General features: G+C 36.5%; 1 protein-coding gene and 3 long non-coding RNA genes across 7 annotated transcripts in view; 1 reads left to right on the top strand and 3 right to left on the bottom strand.

Moving 5' to 3' along the window:
• The window catches only part of LOC134824899 (multiple epidermal growth factor-like domains protein 6), a 97,224-nt gene that overhangs the window by 53,271 nt on the left and 18,464 nt on the right, over positions 1–25,489 (bottom strand). The gene's annotated exons all lie outside the window — the stretch shown is intronic.
• LOC134825202 (uncharacterized) lies at positions 7,153–8,158 on the top strand. Its single transcript, XR_010161507.1, has 2 exons — positions 7,153–7,503; positions 7,663–8,158. It is a non-coding gene; the product is annotated as an uncharacterized LOC134825202 (long non-coding RNA).
• On the bottom strand, positions 15,765–18,438 carry LOC134825240 (uncharacterized). The gene is made up of 5 exons (XR_010161518.1): positions 17,901–18,438; positions 17,206–17,362; positions 16,912–17,043; positions 16,051–16,186; positions 15,765–15,916 (listed from the first exon to the last, which is right to left on the bottom strand). It is a non-coding gene; the product is annotated as an uncharacterized LOC134825240 (long non-coding RNA).
• On the bottom strand, positions 19,862–21,821 carry LOC134825195 (uncharacterized). The gene is made up of 7 exons (XR_010161504.1): positions 21,707–21,821; positions 21,482–21,569; positions 21,273–21,382; positions 20,865–20,952; positions 20,656–20,765; positions 20,248–20,335; positions 19,862–20,148 (listed from the first exon to the last, which is right to left on the bottom strand). It is a non-coding gene; the product is annotated as an uncharacterized LOC134825195 (long non-coding RNA).

A 25,489-nucleotide genomic window follows, 5' to 3' on the forward strand; every position in this document is an offset into this window, starting at 1 on the left:
AGGATCGGAGAGTGCAGACCGTAAAGTTTACGCACCCACCCTTGCCTCCTAAATTCTTGGTTGGGTAGGCATTTATGCGAACTTGGTCGTTTATACTCCAAGTCCCTTTGTTAAAAAATTAATAAAATTTATCTCAGGAGTTAACTTCATTCAACAATAATAATATCAATATCAATTTATCGCATAAATTTAACTATCGAATACAGGTTTGATTATCGAATATAGGTTCGATTATCAAATATAGGTTCGATCTGATATAAATTTGTAAAATAAAATATTTAATTATTAAAAACATTACATCAAGTGGTTAAAAATGGATCTGAAAGCTTATCAGCTTATAGTTCAATCATGATAGTGATATTAGGTGTGTGCTGCTGCATTTGCAATTTAATTACTGCAATTTAAAATTGGTTGGAGTCCAGGTATCTTTTAAGTCAGCTGCCTGTGATTGTACTAATAGTGCTTTGGTTCTCAATTTTATCAAGTTAATGGAAGTTTCTAGGCAATTGCTTGAAGTTAAAATTTTTTTATGAACTGTGTTCCAAAGCTTGGCTGCATTAAACAAAAAGGTATTTGATTTATTTAGAAGAATAACAGTTAGACTCGTTGCACGGTTTGAAATGTTGATGGCCTCATAAAGGGAGTAGGGGCAGTGGTACTTGATAATCTTAGAGAATTCTAAAATGCAGTGATATTTGTACAAGTTTTGAGCCGTTAGAATTTTTAGTCTATTAAAAATGGGTTTTGTATGCTCCTTTTCAAAGTGTTTATGGTCTAATTTTTGCATACCATACGGTCTAGTACGTGCACATGTTGATTGTTTATCTAAATATGAGTCGAGATCACCAAAAAGGATCCTTACACAGTGCTTCTGTGTGATAAAAAGACTGTCATTTGATCGTTCTTTAAGGACAACGCCCCAAACACTTATACCATAACTGAGATGTGATTCAAAGAGAGCATTATATATTTTCAAATATAGTTCACCAGGTATCGAGTGTCGAATTCTACAGATTGCACCAGTCATGGACCGAAGTTTTTTACGAATGTAGTGCATATGGGCAGCCCAGTTTAACTTACTATCTATAACAATACCTAGGAATTTGGTATCCTTGACTTTAATCATAACCTTACCATCGATGAATATTGACCTAGACTCATCTAGCAGGTTAGCAAATGGTCTGGTCCTTGCACAGGTCTCATCATATTCAGAGGCAGGTTTAAAATGGGTGTAGCAACATTTAGACATATTGATATGGAGTAGATTACATTTCATGTAAATCGACACATGTTTAAGAACTAAGTTTGCTTTTTTGTATGTTGCTTCTCTAGATGGTCCTGATATAAAGATATTAGTGTCATCAGCATAAAGTACAAATTTCACCTCACTGTCAGAAAAACAGTTCACTATATCGTTCATATACAGTAGGAAGAGTAACGGCCCTAGAATTGACCCCTGTGGTACCCCAAATTTCACATCCAGTGTTTCTGATGGTACATCGTTATACATAACATACTGCTTTCTGTTAGTCAAATAGCTTTTAAGTAAGGTAAGTGCTGTGCCCCTAATACCATAGGAGTTTAATTTGCTTAGAAGAATGTTGTGGTCAAGGGTGTCGAAGGCTTTGCTTAAGTCAATGAATATTCCTAAGACATGTTTATTGCCAGCTAGAGTCTTTGTAACGGAGTCTATAGATTTGTGTAGAGCATGAGTGGTGGAATGACCTTTTCTAAATCCAAACTGTGAGTCTGTCAGTACACCTTTAGATGTGAAGAAATTATAGAGCCGTTTGTAAATGATCTTCTCGAAAATTTTTCCAAATAAAGGTAATATTGATACAGGCCGATAGTTTTCGATACATTCCTTATTGTCTTTCTTGTAAATGGGAATAACTTTACCAGTTTTAAAAATAGTCGGGAATGTACACATATAATTCCTCTTATAAAGTCAGGATGAAGAGTCTTGGAGTTGAGGAGAATACTCTTGAAGCTCTTCTCCACTTTATCGGAGAGCAACTTGGTCACTCTGAAATCATGCTAGTAGGTGACCTAAATGCTCGTACAGGTGGTGTCAACTTCATCCCAGTGACAAAAGACTGGATGAAAAAGAAGAAATCGAATGCACCCAGACCTTGCCGAGCCAGTAAAGATTCTGTACTAAATGAAAGAGGTAATAGATTCCTTGACCTTCTGGGCAGCTGTGACCTCACTCTATTGAACGGCAATGTCATTGGTGACATTTTTGGTGAGCTCACCTGCTATCAGTACAACGGACAAAGTGTCGTTGACTACATAGCAGTTTCACCGAGCATCAGGAATATGGTAAAACGGTTCAAAGTTCTTTCCTTAACTAACCTATCAGATCACAGACCTATCCTCTGTCAACTCTCAGTTAGAATCCAAATGATAGCCGCTGAATTAATTCAAGAGCTTCATCAAGATGCACCTAAAAGACCGAAATGGGATGGAGATGCAACGGCCCAACAGTTTACTGATAATCTTAACAAGGCCGAAATAACAAATCAGCTATTGGATATTTCGACCTCAACTCTTGATACAGTAGAAAACATCTACTCCACGAACAAGAAGTTCGTTCACATTCTTGAAAGCGCACTTTGCACCGATCAACCCTCAAACTGTGCCAATAGTGAGCAAAAGATAAGGTGTTTTTCTAAAAAGAAACGACGCAGTAAACTCCGCCCAAAACAAAAGTGGTTCGATGCTGAGTGCATTACAACTAAGCGAGAGCTTAATATTCTAACAAGGAAGTACGGGAAAAACCCCTCGGACGCCCTTCTACGAATCCGCTTCTACTCTAGGAAGAAGGACTATAAAAAATTGTTAAAAAGGAAAAAGGCTGTTTTCTTCCAAGAGTTAAACCAGGAAATTCTGCAGGAAAATAAGATTTCGTGGAAGAACTTGAAGAAACTGAAGAAGTTTAACGAAAAACCCTCCAAGCTGGACATATTCGACATGGCGAAGTTCTACCAATTCTTTCTGGATCTCTACAAAAAGAAGGATACAAACTTCCCACAGAATAGAACAGTGACTAAAGCAAATGAACAAATAATGAGCATACTAAATGATGAGATATCATCGAAAGAGGTTGTACATGCGGTGAAAACACTTAAGAACGGTAAGGCAGTTGGACTAGATTGTTTACTCAATGAGCAGCTTAAGTCTGCCGCCCAGAACCACTGCGCTCTCTCAGTGTTAGTTAAGCTCTTTAATGGTTGCTTGGACCTTGGTGTCTACCCATGGAACACTACGATTGTGAGCCCACTCCACAAGAAAGGATGTATCTACGACCCCGACAACTACAGAGCCATTGCGATCGGGAGCAACCTTGGTAAACTTTTCGCGACAATCCTATTGGACCGTTTGCTAAAATTCAGGAAGGAACATTGCCCGGACACAGTAAACCAGCTTGGCTTCTGTAAGAATGCTAGAACTGTGGATCATCTGTTCACCCTTTCCACTTGTGTAGACAAATACGTGAATAACAAAGGACAAAGACTCTACTCTTGTTTCGTGGATTTTCGCAAAGCTTTCGACTCCATCAGTCGTGAAGCTCTTCTGTACAAGCTCTCAACCCTTGGTATAGATGGAAAATTCCTAAAATGTCTAGAACATATGTACAAGAATTCCAAAGCTAAGATCAAGCTGATCGCTAAAATATCAGACTCATTTGATATTCTTGCAGGTACGGAGCAGGGCCACCCAATGAGCCCCGAACTATTCAAAACTTACATCCATGAACTTTCGGAACGACTGAACAGTGTTCAAGACATCTCAAGTCCATTGCTGAATGAAACTATTCTGACCCACCTCTTGTGGGCAGATGATCTTGTCCTCCTCGCACTTTCGAAAGAAAGTCTTCAGGTCATGATCTCTGAACTTGAGTCATTCTGCAGAGAATGGGGGCTCACGGTGAACACCAAGAAAACCGCCATCATGATTTTTAATAAAAGTGGAAGGCAACTCAAAGAGAGTTACGGTTTTCAGTACATGGGAGCAACAATCCCATCAGCGAAAACATATTGCTATTTAGGGATCACCTTCTCACTGTCGGGCAGCTTTAAGACAGCACTAAACCTTCTACGACAAAAAGCTCTCCGGGCATACTTTGGACTGAAAAGTGAAGTAGACCTTAACAATATATCCAAGGTCGCAGTTCTTAAACTGCTCGACTCCCTCATACTGCCAGTTGTATCGTACGGAGTGGAAGTCTGGATCAGCAGTAGCTCAGGAATAAAGGCGTTTGCCAGCACAACTGACAATACGAAGCAATCCCCACTGGCAGGCATTGCAGCTGACCCATTCGAAAGAATGCACCTCGCCATCCTTAAATGGACCCTTGGAGTTGGCAAATCTACATCCAACGCAGCTGTTTGGGGAGACTGCGGAAGAACCCCTATTGTAGTTCGATATGTTAAACAAGTCACCGATTTCCATAATCGCCTTGCAAGACTTGAACTAGAAGACTCACCAGCCCTAGCCAGGCACGCTTTTGCTGAGCAGAAGAAACTTGATTTAGGTTGGTTCAGAGCACTGGAATCAATGCTAATGATACTCGACGAGAACAAACTTGAACATCAACTTTACAACCCATTGTTATGTCAGGAAAGGGCACATAACCGATTTATCAATCTATGGGAAACAGAAAGACAAACCAATAAGAAGCTTACGTTCAATAATAAAGTTAAAGGTGCTTTCGAGCAGGAGCCGTACCTCACGCTACCGTCGAGAACTGGAAGCAACTTAGTGGCTAGGATCCGAATGAGCGGACATAAGCTAAACGTAGAAACTGGAAGATATGGGAGCAGAACTGGAAGTCAACATCACAGAATTTGTGAATTCTGCAGCGAAAAGTCCATGATGGAGCTCTTTGTTAATCTTCCTTGTGTTGATCCGATAATAGAAGATGAAGAACACTTCCTTAGAACATGTCCCAGGTACCATTCCAGTAGGACTAACATGAAGGAGCCCACAAAGTCATTACTATTTCATGACATGAAGAGCCTCTTTCTACCGGAGCACATAGTGGAATTCACCAAGTTCGTCGCTCAGCTGTGCAGAACACGATTCCCTATAAAGAAGAAACACGAACATTAGTGTCTCAGTACGGGATATCACATTTCCTCCACACAGTGGCGTAACGTTACTTTTTGGCGCCCCCCCGCTCAACTCAAAAAGCGCCCCCCTTTCTGGAGCGCGCTCGCTTCGCTCGCTAGATTTGTCCGAGGGCCGTTGCCATCACAATTTTTTAATTTTAAAACGGAATATAAATGTGTGCCAATAAAATTTGAATTTGGAAAGTGAGAAGCCGCGCGCAAATAATTTTACATGTAAGCCGCGCGATTTAGTAATTTAATCGCCAGTAATTTGCGCATGATTGTTTTCGCGTTGGATAAAATATTATCTCGTGATACCTGTTAACGGTTGTGATTGGACTATGCAGAGTGACGACGCGTTATGGTAATAATAAATGTATCATGTACTGGACACTAATAATAAGTCGGTTACACAATGTCAGAATCTTGTTCGCGTTTCATTGTCGTTTGACATTAGACATTACATTCGAAACAGCCGTTAGGTAATTTGTCATTTGTCTGATTAGTGGTGTTACTGTTAATTTGTGATAAACAATGAAACAATTTTGTGAATTGTGTGTTTCATATTGTTAGTGTAACGAGGAGAACTGTTTTAAGCTGCTGTACATGTTACAAAAATTTATACTATATTAAGGTTACCGGTTGTTCATGTAAATTGTAATCATCAATGGGGTAAAATATCAAATATGCCGTACTTAGTTTACGCGAACATTATGCGAATGTATGTTATTATAAATATCCTCACAGCTGGTCGAATATGTAGAACTGCATTGGGAGTCTGGGCGGTGTACAATCAATATTTACTACTGAGTTGTTTTAGCAGTTTCTACGTTTAGCTCAGTCTTTATTACGAGGAACTGATTCAGTGGAGATAAGTCAATTTTGTAGGACTCATTTTAGTCGAAGTTTAGACTTTAGGCAACGATGCCGTTTCTTACTTGTCCGTTGTCGCAGGTTAATATTATTCATATGTTATTGATAATGATAACTGTGTTCAATGAGGAGTGTTGGTTGGTGTCTTCTAGATGTGTGTAGTCTGTAGATGATAACATCGATAGAATAATACTGAATATTATAGGTACTGATCATGATTGGTAGTACTCTTAAACTTGGTAGTACTCTTAAACTGTTTGCACTTCAGTGTTGAGAAACACTGAGAAATTATGTAATGTTGGTTGTTAGTTAATTTCGTTCTGTATTGAATTGGTAAGTTTGTCAGAAACATGATGTAGCTAATAGGATATAATAGAACGTTACTCGTTTTATTAAGCAAATCGTCGAGGAAACAAATATTACACACTGAGTGTAACAGTAAACTAATGTATGGGACACACCTTAGAAACACTTAATAACTGATTTATAACCGATCATATCCTTGACGCTCCATTGGGACAGTTACCATGGCAACATACGGGGGATTCGGGGAATGGTTAAAGAATTCTACTGACAAGCTTGATCAGTAAAACATTACTGCCGCTAGATTACAAGTATGCCACGTCATTTCAAGGCAATGAGATAGATCAGTGCACTTTATACGCATTCAATTATAGCATTACTTGGTTAGCAAATCACGTGATATCTCTGGAATTATCACCATGGTAACTGGGTAGGTGTTCAGACTCCACAGATGTAATATATAAACTGACCTCTTCGTTTTAACATCCATGTTCAACGGATAAATGGAGCTTAAATAGTTGGTACGATCAAATGTAATCTTTACACAAATGTTTTCGTGTTATTAAGCAAATCGTCGAGGAAACAAATATTACACACTGAGTGTAACACTAAACTAATGTATGGGACACACCTTAGAAACACAATTAATGTAGTGATATACTTAATAACCGATTTATAATCGATCATATCCTTGACGCTCCGTTGGGACAGTTACCATGGCAACATACGGGGGAATGGTGAACTTATATATTATACAATTGAAAAGTGCGTGTGTGAGCTGTACTCACTGTACTAATTGTCCATTATCTAATGCTGTTAGCGAGTTTTTATGGTAGTATGGACTATGGTTGTTACCAGATGATGATGTTAAACATTTAAATGTATACTTTTCTATTTATTGGTAGTTGTTCGAATGATTATTGTTATTTGTTAGAACTTGCAGTTGTAGCCGACTTTGTTTTGCTGCCAGAAGTAGTAATGATTTGAAATGGCTGTTGTATGGTGTCACAACTAGTAACTACAAAGAGTGACCTATTTTTGTAGGAATTGTTTCCGTACGTTTAAAAAAAATGTATTAATGAACAAACCTTTACATTAATGAAATTCCCGGATATAGCATGTGTTTATATGAACTACATGCCGAATGCCGATATGTGTGGAGTGTGGTTGCTCACTGTATATGCAGAGTTGGGATGTGACTGAAAACATTGAAGTAAGTATTGAGGTTTATTTTGAATCATGTAAATAGCTTTAATATTGTGGCATCTGTGGAGTTATGTTAGGTATTATGCCATCAGCCATGTGGTGAAATTTGTAGAAGGAAGTGGTTTACAGATTTATTTGTAAATTAACATCAAATTTCCCAAATCAGGTTTCGTTACCGTTGGAAGATTTCATGTACATAGTACATACTATGCAAAATGTGGAGTCAATTGTACGCTGACGAAAGCTGCAAAACAACTGAGCCAGCTCCACAAGCACGACCTGACTGAAGCATTAAATCTTATTTGTCTGTGAATATTTCGCTACGTAGCTTGTCAGCCTTCAATTTGATTTTGGTGCCAATCTGAATAACTGTACAGCCAGTGCTGAAAAATCCTTTAGCAAACTGAAGCTATTTAAAAACTCCGAAGCACAATGGGTAACTAAACGATAGATTAAGCAGTTTACAGTTTAGCCATCATCTCAATCAAGAACTTAACAGCAAGACAACTTGACAAGAAAGAGCTGGCCCAATTTGATGCTCTTTCCAAACCTAAGAGAGTTGCTTGGAATATGAACTGTACGGTAATGTAAATATTATGTAGTATTGAAAAATGTAAATTGATTTTTATTTCCATATTTTTATCTGTTATTGCTACCTGTTAGATGTTGATGTTTTATTTGTGAAGTATCATTAATACTACAATAAGTGACTGCCGATGAAATTGGGATCTAAGTTAAAAGTAAACATTGATATCTCAAATTGCCACAAAATCAAAACATTCTCACGCGCGAATTTTGTATACCACGTTTGTATAAAAATTGCAATATCGTTATCACTTACCACGTGTTTTTAGCGCGCGCTGGCTGCTTGCTTTGCACTATATTTAATTTTAGAATTTTACAAATCTTACAACAGTAGCACGATATTTAACAACTTTTGGACCTTATATACCAAGTATTTTATTACCAGGGGCGCCATATTTCTAGGGGGCGCCAAATTATGAGGAGGGGCGGCAGAATTTTGGCGCCCCCCTCTCACGGCGCCCCCCCGCATAGCGGGGTCTGCGGGGCCTTACGTTACGCCACTGCCTCCACAGCCCCTTCATTTTCACTTTTTCTTTACACTCATCAAACACCTTAATGGTAACGGATTTTCTATTTGGATTTCGGACTTTGACCTTTAGCTATGCTGATCTGACATTATCTCACTGTAATATAAATCTATTTTTTGTAAACCTTGTAAACCTTGTAAACCTTGTAAACCTTGTAAACCTACCACTGAAAAACCGTACAATTGCTCTGAATCAGAATCTGAATACTCCTACAATTCAGAACAAAAATCAAACCTAGTGACGCAGATTACGCACATCGGCGAAAAACCGTATCAGCAAAATGACATAGGAAAAAACTCACATATTTTTCATGAAAACGATCAGGCTTCGAATAACTTTCAAAAAGGTAGTGTTGGAGAACCCATTTTTGTGAAGCCTCTACCTTTCGTAAAGCCTCTAACATTTGTTAAGCCTCTGAACCTCGCTCACACCTTTCTTTCCAGTTCCAGCTTCCCTCCCAGTTCCTTCTCCAGTAACCAACCAGAATCTTACAAGTCTCACCCTGCAGCTCCTCTCACCTTCTCACCTGGTGAATCTGTTTTCACACCTGCTCTATCCACTATCCCACCTACCTACTCTACATGACAATGTTTCCTTCCCCCTTTCATATTTCCTGCCAGTACAGCGACCATGATGGGGCGTAAATCGGAATGTATGTGTATCGTGAAGAACATATTTAGTTAATGTTATTTTTAATAAAACTAGTTCATCTCCATTTATTTTCCAACCAGTTATGAATCATTTGTTTACTTTTAACGGCATCAATCAGTTATAAACACAGCTCCGGATAATTAAATAATCAACCGGGATAGAATAATCAATTCTAATAATCCCGCTGTTTTTTCCGCTTAATAAATAACCCCGGCACAGTTTCTATAATCCCTCCCCGCTCTGGTTCAACTATATTTGGTTCGTTTTGATATTCCCGTGGGAATTCATCCGCGCACTGTCACGTGTTTTGGTGACGCGTATCACGTGACTAAATACTACGACGCGCATTGGCCAAAATTTTCACATAAATTGCAACCACTATAATAAACAAAAAAATAATCTCCGCAAATCTCCAGAATGAGATTTATTTTTTTAACAATTTAAATGAGCTCTTATAAAAGTGTTCTGAATCTTACAATAGTCATAGTGAATAGACAACATTGTCATTGTTAGGAATTTGTTTAGAAGATGCTTTAGGGAATCTTCGTTCATGAGCTTTGGTATAAGGAACCTTTCTAGCTGTCTCCGATGGTTAAGTTGTAGGGTGTGCGAAGATCTGTCCAATATTTAATTGACGATGTCAATTCATGGCAGCTCGGCACGGCACAGTAGCGCATTTCGCCGATCTAGCCTTATTGAGAAGCCTTATTGAGTGCGCGGCGCGGCACAGTAACGCATCGCGTCGCACTACAATCGATCCAATATCAGAAAAGAGTTGACACACGTTGCATGCCACTTTTCGCGCGCGAAGCGCGCGCCGCCAAATTTTCTGATATTTGGGATACGATACATGTACGTATCAAGTTAATTGACGATGTCAATTCATCGCAGCTCGGCGAGGCACAGTAGCGCATTTCGCTACAAGTATTAAGAGAAGAGTAATGTTTTACTTTGTGTTACTGGGCGGCGCTCAGCCTGTCATTCCGCTGAACCCATATGTTTATGAACATGTTTATTAACATAATAGCCTGCATAGGGTCCCCAGGTAAACTTTTTGGCTTTTACTAATTCGCTCGCCCAAAAATTTCACGTGACATAAATGATAAACCCCAATCCTAACCCAGAAACCCTTACTGGATGGGGCCTAACTTTGAAAGTAAAAGAGTTAGAGACTTGTAAAATATTCGTTTTGTAAAAGTAACGTTACCTCCCCAGGAGGAAAATTTAAGACAACGTCGCGTAGTTGTTGAGTTATCTCAAAATCTCCAGAAAAATCCCATTTCGGGCCGATCAAAATTTTGCAACTTTAACTTTGCGGATTCCTGTACTCCGATTGGCTGAATTGTGTCACGTGGTAGCTGCTTGAACATTGGACACAGGAGGAGCAAAGTGCAAGGAAACTGCCACAAACTGCTACTAGGGGGTGCACCATAAAAATAAACTTGCTCGGATTTAAAAAATTTGTGTACCATTGTTTTCTAGAGACTGTGAGAATTTTCACAGTACCAAATTTGTCATACCTTTTTGGAAAGATCAGTGAGTTTCGTCTATGATTTTATAATAGCTTTACATTTTACAATTCATGAATCCAACTTATCTAGTTCAACAAGATACGTCTTTAGAAATAATCATCAAATATGTCGTCAAAAAGTTAAAAAATACGTCAAATCTCCGGATCTGATCAAATTCTATTTGTCTAATTCCTCAAATTCCTAACTTTTTACCGTCAAGAAGTAAACATATTATCTGTAATTTTGTATCTTCTCACCGTACTAACACCGTCATAAGAATGGAGAGACGGAGAGTGGATCTTGCGGAGAATAGGCATTAACTTAAATAGTTTTGATTGATTGATTGAGGAGCACTACCCGAAGGCATTACTCGGCACTAACGCCTTTAAATCTTTAATTACAATCAAATATAAATATATGCACACAATGTATAAAGTATTAATAATGTATAAAATATGATTATGCTATTAGCAAATTTAAATAGTACTATTAAGAATTTTAAATAACTCTTATCTCTTGACAAAAATTTAGAACAGCGACACAGGGTCTGAAGAATGCGCGGTGATATTTTTATCTTTTAAAAGTTGTAAATGACAGTGAAATTGGGCGGTGTCGATAGCATTGTAAAAAATGCTCGAAGATAGTCATATTTTGTTATGAGGTTAAAGTTTTGTTGCTCGTTATTATGATCAACGTATGTTGTACCAAATTATTTAAATTTCTAAAAGTACGAAATTTGAGTTGTCCCAGTCCTTGTCATCCGGTTTATGTGCTTGTGCAGTAAGCACATGCTTGTTGACTGTAGACTTGAATGAATTTAGGAATTTGTCTTGTAGGCAAGTGGTGACATATTTGATGTCCTTGTTAATAATGTTGACTGTTTGGTTATATAACTTAGGCCCAATGTAAGAAATGCTCTTGTCTGAATTACATAAACGGTTAAATGGTACTGCAAAGAACTCAGGTTCTCTTCTAGGTGCGTTTAAGTTTGAAACAGTGAACATTCTTATAATATTTGGTGGTGCAGTGTTAGAATAAACTTTGTGCATTAAGCATAATATACATTTAGCTATCACGTCTAGGTGCCATATTTGATGGTGCGCGGCTTTTGGAGCAAAATTAGTTGTAAAAGTCGCGTAATTTGACCAAATTTGACCAAATTCGTTGATTTTTGTCGTATTATTTGGATATATCTTCAGTTTCTTGAATGAGATCATTCTGAAAATTGGTGACGACCTTCCAATAGGGCTTTCACAACTGTCCGAAAAATTTGGTAGATATCGGGGTTGATATAGTGATCAAAATGGGGCAAAATACGCTGCTTTTAGCTGTAACATAATGTCTGATGGTTGGATATGCTTTAAACTTTTCGGACACTTTCCTTGTAAGTCTATATGAGTAAGCTTGCCAATTTTTGTTGCAATTAGAGGTCGGGAAGGATACTTAATATCTATTTGTTTGAAGAAAATTGTGCTGGCCGAAATTAGCACTAAAAAACCATCCTACCGTCGGCACGCGCGGCTCACTGTCGATGGTGCACTACCTACTGCTACAAACTGCTACTAGTAGAGGTTCTTACGGGCAAAAAGACGTGTTTTCTGCTACGAGTTTAGAGACCTAACCGCTAATTGGACACAATAGTATGATGTCTAAGGATCGATAATATGTTAGGAAGTATAAATTTTGCCTTATTAGTCACGTTAGGTAGTGCGCCATCGACAGTGAGCCGCGCGTGCCGACTGTAGGATGGTTTTTTAGCGCTAATTTCGGCCAGCACAATTTTCTTCAAACAAATAGATATTGAGTATCCTTCCCGACCTCCAATTGCAACAAAAATTGGTAGGCTTACTTAAAGACTTACAAGGAAAGTGTCCGAAAAATTTAAAGTATATCCAACCATCAGACATTATGTTACAGCTAAAAGTAGCGTATTTTGCCCCATTTTGATCACTATATCAACTCCAATATCCACCAAATTTTTCGGACAGTTGTGAAAGCCCTATTGGAAGGTCGTCGCCAATTTCCAGAATGATCTCATTTAAGGAACTGAAGATAAATCCGAATAATACGACAAAAATGGTCAAATTTGGACGAATTTGGTCAAATTACGCGACTTTTACAGCTACTTTTGCTCCAAAAGCCGCGCACCATCAAATATGGCACCTAGGCGAAACTCACTGATCTTTCCAAAAAGGTATGACAAATTTGGTATTGGGGAAATTCTCACAATCTCTAGAAAACAGTGGTACAAAAATTTTTAAAATCCGAGCAAGTTTATTTTTATCGTGCACCTCCTAGTCACGTGCTATACCAATGCGCGTTTTAAACTTTGACAGTCTATTACTCTAAGGCAAATAGAGTAATAGGCAAAATGATAGTCTTTTTATCACACAGAAGTGTGGTGTCTCATATGAGTCAACTTTAAAAACATGAAAAAACAAAAAAATAAAAATTAGAAAAAATTTTAAAAAATTGAAAAATATAAAAAAATTAAAAAAATTAAAAAAATTAAAAAAAATAAAAAATTAAAAAATTTTAAAATTAAAAAAAAAAAAAAAAAAAAAAAAAAAAAAAAAAAAATAAAATAAAATAAATAAAATAAAATAAAATAAAAAATTATTATTAAATCAAAGTTCTAAACAAGGGATAGTTAAAAAACAACGCCCGAGTCTAATCTTTCCCTAAAACAAAAACTAAAAATTAAAAACTTCATTGCAATTTCCGCCAATATCTCTTGTCATAACTCAAATTACGGAGATAATGCAGGTCAAAGATATTATTCAAATAAAGATTTCTTTTACATAAATCATGCACAATCAGCGAGAAAAGATTGCTTTGGGGTCTTCCTCTTCTCCCTGGTAAGTCCAGTGTATTGATGGCAAAAATGAGGGAAGAAAACGCTGGTCCGTCAATAGGACCCCGCAAAACATGTCCTAACATTCTCCACCGACAACGGGCCACTTTTTCTGACAATGGTTCAGCATTGCAGCGTTTATACAAGTTTTTGTTGGAGATGACTCCTGGGTACTTTATATTCAAAATAGTGCGAAGATGTCTGCGGTGAACAACATCTAGTTTTTCAAGGAATATTTTGGGGACGGCCCAACAGGATGAGTTGTACATAAGAACCGATACGACTAAAGCATTATACAGTATTAGACGTTTGTTTAGGGGCAGTTTATCACTCCAGGCCTTCTTGTAATTGTTAAAGGCAGCATATCCCAGGTTTATGCGACGCTGAATATCAGCTTTGCTACACAAGACGGACCCTAGAGTGATACTTTTCCTCCATGCTTCATTCCCCGACACTAATTTTCCATCATTGTCGACTTCACCCGTACTAGCTAAATAAACATGAGTGAAGTCCGTTTTGTCTTCATTGACAAAGAGGTTCCATTTCTCGAGTATAGCTGTTGCCTGGGGCAAAATAGCTCTCAAGTTGTCTTCCTCTTCATCATTGAAGTCAACATCATCAGCATATTCAGTGTCAAGTGGAAGGCCAGCAATAGTAATCGGGGGAATCGGCCTATCTAAACTGATTGTTATAGTCCATCTAAGTTCATTCAAAGCACCAGCCAAGACAAGGGTGAACAGACAGCCGGATAGACAGTCACCCTGGAAAGCTCCAAGGAGACTTAAAAACTCAGCTGAAAGAACTCCATTTACCTTCACCCGTAGCTTTGTGTTGGACAACAACAACCGGACAATCCTCAGCTCATCCTCAGTACAGCCACACAGTTTCAGGAGTTCAAGAATCGTAGTCCGTTTGATCGTGTCAAACGCACTAGACATATCAATGCCCATGCGATGATACTCCCATTTCTTCCTTTGGACAACTGACAGTAGAACTCGCTGACACCAAACAATATCAGCACAAGAACGAGCGCGTTTATATGCACACTGCCATGGACCAGTGAAGGCGTTCACTTTTTCTTCTATCCTTTTAAGAGTAGCCATAGACAGAATTTTTCTGGCTGCATTGGACAAGGTGAGTGGACGTAAATTCTTCAGAGGACCAATAGGTTTTTTTGGCTTCTGTAAGGGTGTTATAGTAGCCTCTCCAATGGAAATGGGAAAAGTATGTGTCTTGAAACAACTGTTTATGATTCCAGCATAATGTTCATGGACTGTACTATTAGAGTACTTAATTAGCTCGTTGGGTATTCCATCGGGACCATTTGCCCTCCCATTTTTCAAGCTAGAGCCCTGCGGTTTCTTTGCGTTCGCGACTATACCCATTTGTGATTCCACTGTGTGGACGCAGGTATGACAAATCATATATTTTCGTAAAGTACATCCTCTGACTAGGAAATCACAAGTTTAATCAGTTCTGGGGACTGTTCCTGGACAGAGTTATGACAGTTTAAAGCTTCCGCGCCGCGCAATAGCCCCAAAATGGCTAAAAATGTACACCGTCGTAGAATAACTTTGCGAAGGGAATGCGCGAGCACGAGAATATGATAGTTAATATTGATTTTCGGCCCCCGGAACGATAGCTTAGTTGGCTAAGAGGGCGATTGACCGTGCTAGCTGAGGGTTCGAATCCCGGTCTGACCTTTAATTTAGTTTGAACTGAAATAAGTTGTTTACTATTTTCATCAAAAAGCTTCTCTAGTGTTAAGTTAATATTGATTAGTTAATCATATTACAAGTTGAACTATAGGATGAAATGCATAATTAGAAATGGGAAAGCAGCTATACGCAAAGCGTCATTATGCTACAATATTATAGTAATAACATTGTTTGTCTCAGATTATTTTTAATACAAGAAGCGACCAGCATCGCATCTTCATCGATTAGTTCGGAGTCGTCGCTACATTGATTTTTAATTGATGCTATATAGCAGATATGAGCAGCTTTAATCAGTCTGATTTGGTAGGTTTTGGGCTGGGCACAGTTTGCTAAGGATTCTGTTTCTATCTGTTGTAAAACTTGATGGTCTGCTGTGAAAAGAACAAGGCAGAAGGCTCTGGATTGGTCTTTTCCATGCCTTTCTCAACGACAATCCCTCCTTAGCAGTTACTTATATTACAACTTTTTGTTCGGACTATTGACATGTAGTGTCTGGAGAAGGAGGGCAACAAAGGAGCACTTCTCAGTTGTACAGTGGGCATTTCTAGACGCTGCTATCCATTACCTTCGACATCTGAAACAGATTTTAATATAAGCAACCAATTAATAATACGGGTGAGACTTAAGTTTCAGTGAAATTAAATCTGACACTTGTGTGCAGTAATGAGAGAAAATCCAGTGCATCTCAAACTGCTAAACTTGGCTTACTGTTTGAGAATCGTGACCTGGAATTGTTGAAATTCCAGCCTCCAAGATCAGAGTTGCTTTTACGTCCTCTTAAGAGGCTATCGAGATTCCACACTGTGTATGCTCTTTTCTCTGTACTTCCGGGGGTTGTATAAACCTGAGAAATTGAACAGTTCAATACCAGAGAGAATGCTGAAGACTTTGAAAGTTCTGCCAAAATGTTTATTTTCTATACACAAATCCGAATTTTTCTCTTTAGTGGCGATTTTAGACAACATTTACCTTCTTTCGGACTAAACTTTGAAACTGAATTGAAGTTTAAATGATTGCCTCTAGAATGATATAGACAGCTCAGGAAAAACACCACCAGAAGTTAAGAAATGGTGGATTTTTAAAGCAATAAGCTTAGATTTTGAACAAAATCATTCGACGCGAAAGCGCGGCTTTACGCGCGCCATTTAGCGCGAGTTTAATTGTCTGAAAGGGCTGACATTTCATATTTGACCAACAGAAAGACAATGTGACCGACATGAGATACTAAAACTCTTTCGATAGACTAAAACTCTTCTAGACTGTTCTTAATGGCGGGAGTTTATGAAATTTCAAGATTAAGGTCAAATCCAGACTATCTTAAGCTTTAGAAAATGTTAATGACGCGTAATGCGTATACAATTTGTACGCGTAAAAGGGTGTTGAAAACCAATAAATACTGGTGTCGTACACTGTCAGACACCTTACTTCTTGATAATATATGTATAGGTTCAATCTTATCAGCACTGATCTGTTGAACATAATCATTCATGACCCGTATCTAGAGACATATCTAGTTACATTTTGATATGGTTGGGATATCAGTTTCACTTTCAATTTATTAAAACCCACCTGAGTTGTAGAACAAGAAAGTGTAGAGGAAATCTTTTAGCTTGCTGTTTTTAAATGGAGGATATCTGACGTCGTTAGCGAACTCCATACCAGCGTTCCGGCAGTGCACAGATTTGTAGTTTGTGAAGCGTCCTGGAGGCCAAGTGTTTAGACTTGATTGTGAACAGTGATTGTGTGGATGAAAGGAGATGTTTGAAATAATATTTCACATTAATTTGTCTATTTCGATTACATTAGTCCAAATACCATGGCAAAGTATACTGGTTAAATTCTTGGACCGATGCCAGGACTCACCGTCTTTATTTTGGAAGGAGACATCCACTCCTCCAGGTTTCTGATGGTGTGGCCTATTTCATGGTCTGTGAAACGAATATCTGTGAAGTATAGTTCTTATTCTGGCTTCTTCCCGCTTCTTCATATCCTTAACCACTGCTTCCGCATCTAGTCAGTCCTGAGGATATTACTGGATAATGATCAAGTTTAGGAATAATTATTACTGTTCTGTAATCTGTTCACTGATCACTATTTTTATGATATAAATTAAAGTTGAATCAAGATCTTAGATGGTTGGTCTATGCAATCCTCTCTTATAATTGTATATTAATGTTAACTATGATCTCGCATTTATCAATTATCAGTATCACTAAGGTTACTGAAAAGGGGATAAGCACCTCAGGCTATCCCAACAATTGCGGGAGAGTATTCAGTACCCCATCATTATATCGCTCCATGTTACAAGGTGATATTTAGTTGTGTTAATGAAGTGAAAACATCATATGGGGTTGACGGTCTTTCACATATTACGTAATCAGCCGAGAGGGGGGGGGGTTTCCAAATGCTAACGGTTGATTACGGGGGGAGGGGGGGGGGGCGGGGGTAGCATGAAACATAGAGAAAAGTGGTTTTTTTAAATGTCAATGTATGATTGCGTAATATTTGAAAGATCACATGTAGTAATGTGAGTTAAAAAAATGAATGTGCAAACTTACTTATTGATATGAATCTATGAGATAAATCAGAAGTCACTCCTCCGTCCTTTCACGCCCAAACCCACCACCCAATTTTTAAATTTGTGTTATTTTTTAAACAAAACTCATGAATTATAGTCTAGGTTTTTTGAACTTATTATATTTAAATCTTGGCGACAGAATAATTTTGTAGAGCAATGTACATTATGTCATCAGCAAAGCAATTTTTTTGCCACCCCTTGAAAATTGAGTTTCTCTTTCAAAAATTCCATCCTAGGTTTTTAAACAAAATCCTATGCTTAGTTTATTAAGGCGAGTATCTTCAAAAAATTTAGCGTCACGTATAATTTTAGCTATCAAATCAGTGTGTAGTTTTGCACTTCCAAAAAATGTACTTTTCCATTCAAAAGTTGTATGAGTGTTGCATAGAAAATTAGAAGCTAACATTAGTCGCACTTTTTACCTTATGACAAGTACAAATATGAATCGCAATCAAATCAAGACTGAAGATAGGTAATTTTAGGCCTTCAAAGATAATATAATGTCATATAATATAAAGGCGAATATATAAACCCACATATCTCAATTTCTGATTGGAGAAAGAAGATCAATGCAACATGGGTATGAAAATTATCAGAATCATCACATTAAGGGGGTAGAACCTGGTTTCAAAGTCCTCACGCATAAGGTTGATGAGTTATGTGACCACGCCCTTCTACGCGTACGCTCTCGCGAGTAACAATTATCACACTTATTTCATGATATCTCAGCTTCTGATTAGAGTGAAGGGCTCATCTTGGGCATACAAATGGTCAGCAAGTTTTTCAAGCTTACAACAGAGTTTGTCACATTTGACATGTTAAGAGCCTATCAATAAAGAAATAATGATTATATATTTGACTTGCCACCAACATCGCACTGGCTAAGGGGACACATCCCCAAATAGGGCCACATCCCCAGATTACTGGTCTTTCATCCCCAGATTACTGGTCTTTCGACTTTCGTCAAAGACCAGTCCAATATGTTGGTCACATGTTTCTGTAAGAACAAAGATATCGACAACAGATGTGGCGGGAGATGTAAATTCTCAAAGAAAGGTGTGCTTAGCTATGCTTATTGTGTCTGCCAAAACTGATCTGTTGCAACACAGTCAAAGACAGATCAGGCCCACCTAACTCAACCTAACACTCTAAGAGAAAGCAGCCATTGAAACCTTCAAGAAATACACGTAAAAAGGCTAACAAAGACTAATTTCATATATTTCCTAAGAATATTTAGGTATTGATCAATCATTGCATATGAATAATGAACTGTTACTTAACTATCCCGTAAAAGGAAAATCTGACTATTTTATTTATTATCAAGGAAAAGTTTAATGCTATTCATCAAATAGATTAATGATTATCATCCTATATTGAGTTGTGATCTCATGTATCTATTTTACAAATTTATGTCAATTTACTACATAACAATAGATTAGTGATTAGCAGAACAGGCTTATTATTTGCAGATGACAGTGCACTATATTTTGATAATATCACTTGAGGCTCGTCTGACAATGTAGTAGAAGTAGTATAAAGATGTCATATGAATGGCTTAGAATTAACAAGCTGAGACGAAATGTTTCAAAATCCTCATTCATGGTATTCGACAAATGTCCTAATCTTGATAGACTGTCGATCCCTCTTGATTTGGAAGATGGCAGTCTTCACATAGAAGAAACCAAATACCAGAAATACCTAGGTCTGGTGATAGACAACCTATTAAACTTTCAGGACCATATTGATTATGTAAGATCATGTTACTAGGAGAATAGGAGCATTATAAAGGTTTTAAAAAACTACTTCCACAGAAATATAGAAAAATATTTGTAAACGCTCTTATGCTTCCTCAATTTGATTACATATATATATAGATATTATAGCTGATATTACATTTTGAATGCTTTCGACTAGTTTCTAGTACAATTGCAATTACAAAAAATTATTTTAATGCAGTCACTCAGATAAGTTTATAACAGGACATATCAACAAAGACACATACTCTGCCCATAATAAGGGGCCATAATTGTTTCAATTATGAAACTGTATAGAATTATTATTATTAATAGTGCAATCGCCCACAATTTAATACTCTGTACTCAGATTAAACTAACTCACCTAGCCAAAGGGATCGGAGAGGGCGAACAGAACTGTTGTATTATTATCCCATGACGTCAGAATGTAGTTCATCTTGAGAAGAAAACATTTCCACTACTCTTCATCACATTCTGAAAAATATTATTCATTGATTTATAGTATAATTACACAGCAGACTTCTGTTTTGATTTGAACGGGTCATGTTTCATGAGCAAATTAGGAGCCCTTACCACTGCCGTAGATCATAAGTCCATATTTTAGCAACCATATTTTGAGAATGATGCATCCTGGACGGCATTCTTTTTCAGATCAATTCACCTGGACAAAAATAATGATCGAGTAGTTACCCTGTCTTCACTGCAAAAATTATTCGATGTATGAAAGATTGTTATTATCACTTATCAAAGGAGATAGCTACAACAAATATCATCAAGTGTCTAGTACAATTGCAATTACAAAAAATTATTTTAATGCAGTCACTCAGATAAGTTTATACCAGGACATATCAACAAAGACACCTACTCTGCCCACAATAAAGGGCCATAATTGTTTCAATTATGAAACTGTATAGAATTATTATTATTAATAGTGCAATCGCCCACAATTTAATACTCTGTACTCAGATTAAACTAACTCACCTAGCCAAAGGGATCGGAGAGGGCGAACAGAACTGTTGTATTATTATCCCATGACGTCAGAATGTAGTTCATCTTGAGAAGAAAACATTTCCACTACTCTTCATCACATTCTGAAAAATATTATTCATTGATTTATAGTATAATTACACAGCAGACTTCTGTTTTGATTTGAACGGGTCATGTTTCATGAGCAAATTAGGAGCCCTTACCACTGCCGTAGATCATAAGTCCATATTTTAGCAACCATATTTTGAGAATGATGCATCCTGGACGGCATTCTTTTTCAGATCAATTCACCTGGACAAAAATAATGATCGAGTAGTTACCCTGTCTTCACTGCAAAAATTATTCGATGTATGAAAGATTGTTATTATCACTTATCAAAGGAGATAGCTACAACAAATATCATCAAGTGTCTAGTACAATTGCAATTACAAAAAATTATTTTAATGCAGTCACTCAGATAAGTTTATACCAGGACATATCAACAAAGACACCTACTCTGCCCACAATAAAGGGCCATAATTGTTTCAATTATGAAACTGTATAGAATTATTATTATTAATAGTGCAATCGCCCACAATTTAATACTCTGTACTCAGATTAAACTAACTCACCTAGCCAAAGGGATCGGAGAGGGCGAACAGAACTGTTGTATTATTATCCCATGACGTCAGAATGTAGTTCATCTTGAGAAGAAAACATTTCCACTACTCTTCATCACATTCTGAAAAATATTATTCATTGATTTATAGTATAATTACACAGCAGACTTCTGTTTTGATTTGAACGGGTCATGTTTCATGATCAAATTAGGAGCCCTTACCACTGCCGTAGATCATAAGTCCATATTTTAGCAACCATATTTTGAGAATGATGCATCCTGGACGGCATTCTTTTTCAGATCAATTCACCTGGACAAAAATAATGATCGAGTAGTTACCCTGTCTTCACTGCAAAAACTATTCGATGAATGAAAGATTGTTATTATCACTTATCAAAGGAGATAGCTACAACAAATATCATCAAGTGTCTAGACGAAAGGTCTTACCTCTTTTTTCTGGTTGCGGGTTGGTTGAACATTTTAAAGTCAGCGAGTGCCAGCGGTATCCAATTGCAATTGAACAATGTTAATGAAAGATACCAGCTTACGTGCATTACATGACTCAACAAACTGGTTACCTTAAACTCATTTTCGATACTCAAAACGAAAATATTTACTCCGCAAACATTTACAAAGTTTGCAATTTGGATAAAGCTTGGATGCGCGGCTTGACTACTTGACTAGAATTACATTTTAAAATAAAATTTCAAATGTCTTATTTCAATTTTTGGAATTTTTCCAATCAATGTTAATGACCAAAACTTTATTAAGCCTACCATATACTACTGTAGCGTAAGAATTATATTAATATATTAATCATGCCAATACCACAATTATCAATACTGAACGCGTAATATTTGTCAATAGCAAATAGAATAAACTACCGTCAATAATTACAAACAGTCGGCTCCATTAAATAAAACAGTATAATCGTTTATGAAATGGCCACTTGTATATTTGAATAACAATTATTGCCAAATTTGCAAAACTGAAGTTTAAATTAATAATGAAATATAATTTGAAATTAGTCGTTGTTGCATTGCGCGCGGCGCGAGTGACTGTTCGTTCAACACACTCACTGCTAATAATGTATGCGTCTAATGCATCATTAATGGAAGGCGCGCCGGTGTAATTTTTGCGCGCGAATTTACGATTTAAACGAAAAGAAACTGCAGGGAGGTGGCTGCATGTATTTCAACTCCAGTAAAAGGGACATTGAGAGCACGTGGTAGACCCTCAAAAGGCTCGAGAGGTTGCTCATTGCGAGTCAGCTGTTTTTCGAGATAGTCTCTAACAACAAAAGCTTTCATGTCGTCAGATGCAATCAAACAGCCATTTTCATCATGAACACCAATCGAGTTATTAGGTGGTTTGCTTTTCTGAAGATGTCTTACTGCTTCAAACATTTTCCTTGAATCGTTTGTGTTAGTAATATCACAAATAAAAAATTAAAATTAAAAAATAAAAAAATAAAAAATATAAAAAAAATAAAAAAATATCAAAAATATTAAAAAAAATAAAACTAAAAAAAAAATAAAAAAAAATAAAAAAAATGAAAAAAATAAAAATAAAAAAATAAAAAACTTTTTTAAAATTTTTTTTTTTAAAACTTTTTTTTGCGCGGCTTGTCCCAATTGAGTCAAGTTTATATATACTTGACTCAATTGGGACAAGCCGCGCAAAAAAGGGTTTTTTTTTAAAAACTTTTTTTAAAGAAAAAACTTTTTTTTGCGCGGCTTGTCCCAATTGAATCAAGTTTATACTCGCGTGCTGCGAGTATAAAAATTAGGTAAAATCAAGACCGAAAATCTTTACCCCCGTAGTGCATTTATGTTCCGGGGTAGGTGGAACATGTTTTGGTGGTTAAATTGTAAATAGTTAGTACTTGTCCCAAACCATCAGAAAAACCGAGTTTCGACCTCCCAACCCACTCAGGCCACTCCCAGGGGGCAGGGGCCACGCCCATCCCAAAATTACTGAAAATTAGGTAAAATCAAGACCGAAAATCTTTACCCCCGTAGTGCATTTATGTTCCAGGGTAAGTGGAACATGTTTTGGTGGTTAAATAGTTAGTACTTGTCCCAAACCATCAGAAAAACCGAGTTTCGACCTCCCAACCCACTCAGGCCACTCCCAGGGGCCACGCCCATCCCAAAATTACTGAAATCCAGGTAAAATCAAGACCAAAAATCTTTACCCCCGTAGTAGTAGTATATGATGCATTTTTCAATAGCCATTTTGGGAAAAAGTGGGGCACACATAATGAAAGTAAGCATATTACGTAATGTTACCGGCGGCGTCCTTGTAACTTGTGTGATATCATGTTCCATGTGGAAGCTATATTGGATGTAACTTGATTATTATGTCATGTTCATTGCTCACAGTACTTTTGTGATCTTATCTTGTCTCGATCTTACCAGATTAGAGCGGGCCACAGTTAAGTTATAATGTGCAATTATTAATGACGGGTATTATTATTAATGACGGGTATTATTATTATTAATAATGGGTATTATTAATAATGACGGGTATTATTATCAATGACGGGTATTATTATTAAGACGGGTATCATTATTAATGACGGGTATTATTATTATTAATGACGGTATCATTATTATTAATAATGACGGGTATTATTATTAATGACGGGTATTATTATTAATGACGGGTATTATTATCAATGACGGGTATTATTATTATTAATGACGGGTATTATTATTAATGACGGTATTATTAATAATGACGGGTATTATTATTAATGAATGGTATTATTATTATTAATGACGGGTATTATTATTATTAATGACGGCCACGGGTATTATTATTAATGACGGTATTGTTAATAATGACGGGTATTTTTATAAATGACGGGTATTATTGTTAATGACGGGTATTTTTATTATTAATGACGGGTATTATTATTTTAGTGACGGGTATTATTATTATTAATGACGGGTATTATTGTTAATGACGGGTATCATTATTAATGACGGGTATTATTATTATTAATGACGGTATCATTATTATTAATAATGACGGGTATTATTATTAATGACGGGCATCATTATTAATGACGGTATTGTTAATAATGACGGGTATTATTGTTAATGACGGGTATTATTATTATTAATGACGGGTATTATTATTATTAATGACGGGTATTATTGTACAAGTCACAAATAATAATAATAATAATAACCGTCACTAAAAATAATAATTCCCGTCATTAACAATAATACCCGTCATTAATAATAATACCCGTCATTATTAACAATACCGTCATTAATAATAGTACCCGTCATTAATTATAATACCCGTCATTAATAATAATACCCGTCATTAACAATAATACCCGTCATTAATAATAATAACCGTCACTAAAATAATAATACCCGTCATTAATAATAATAATACCCGTCATTAACAATAATACCCGTCATTTATAAAAAATACCCGTCATTATTAACAATACCGTCATTAATAATAGGGTAATATTATTAATGACGGGTATCATTATTAATGACGGGTATTATTATTAATGACGGTATTGTTAATAATGACGGGTATTATTGTTAATGACGGGTATTATTATTTTTAGTGACGGGTATTATTATTATTATTATTTGTGACTTGTACAATAATACCCGCCATTAATAACAATACCCGTCATTATTAACAATACCGTCATTAATAATGATACCCGTCATTAATAATAATACCCGTCATTATTAATAATAATGATACCGTCATTAATAATAATAATACCCGTCATTTATAAAAATACCCGTCATTATTAACAATACCGTCATTATTAACAATACCGTCATTAATAATAATACCCGTCATTAATAATAATAATACCCGTCATTAATAATAATAATACCATTCATTAATAATAATACCTGTCATTAATAATAATACCCGTCATTAATAATAATATCTGTCATTAATAATAATATTCGTCATTAATAATAATACCCGTCTTAATAATAATACCCGTCATTGATAATAATACCCGTCATTATTAATAATACCGTCATTAATAATAATACCCGTCATTAATAATAATAATACCCGTCATTAATAATAATACCCGTCATTAATAATAATACCCGTCATTATTAATAATAATGATACCGTCATTAATAATAATAATACCCGTCATTAATAATGATACCCGTCTTAATAATAATACCGTCATTGATAATAATACCCGTCATTATTAATAAT

The sequence above is a fragment of the Bolinopsis microptera genome, chromosome 13 (genome assembly GCF_026151205.1).
Source record: "Bolinopsis microptera isolate Bmic1 chromosome 13, MBARI_Bmic_1.0, whole genome shotgun sequence".
NCBI lineage: Eukaryota > Metazoa > Ctenophora > Tentaculata > Lobata > Bolinopsidae > Bolinopsis > Bolinopsis microptera.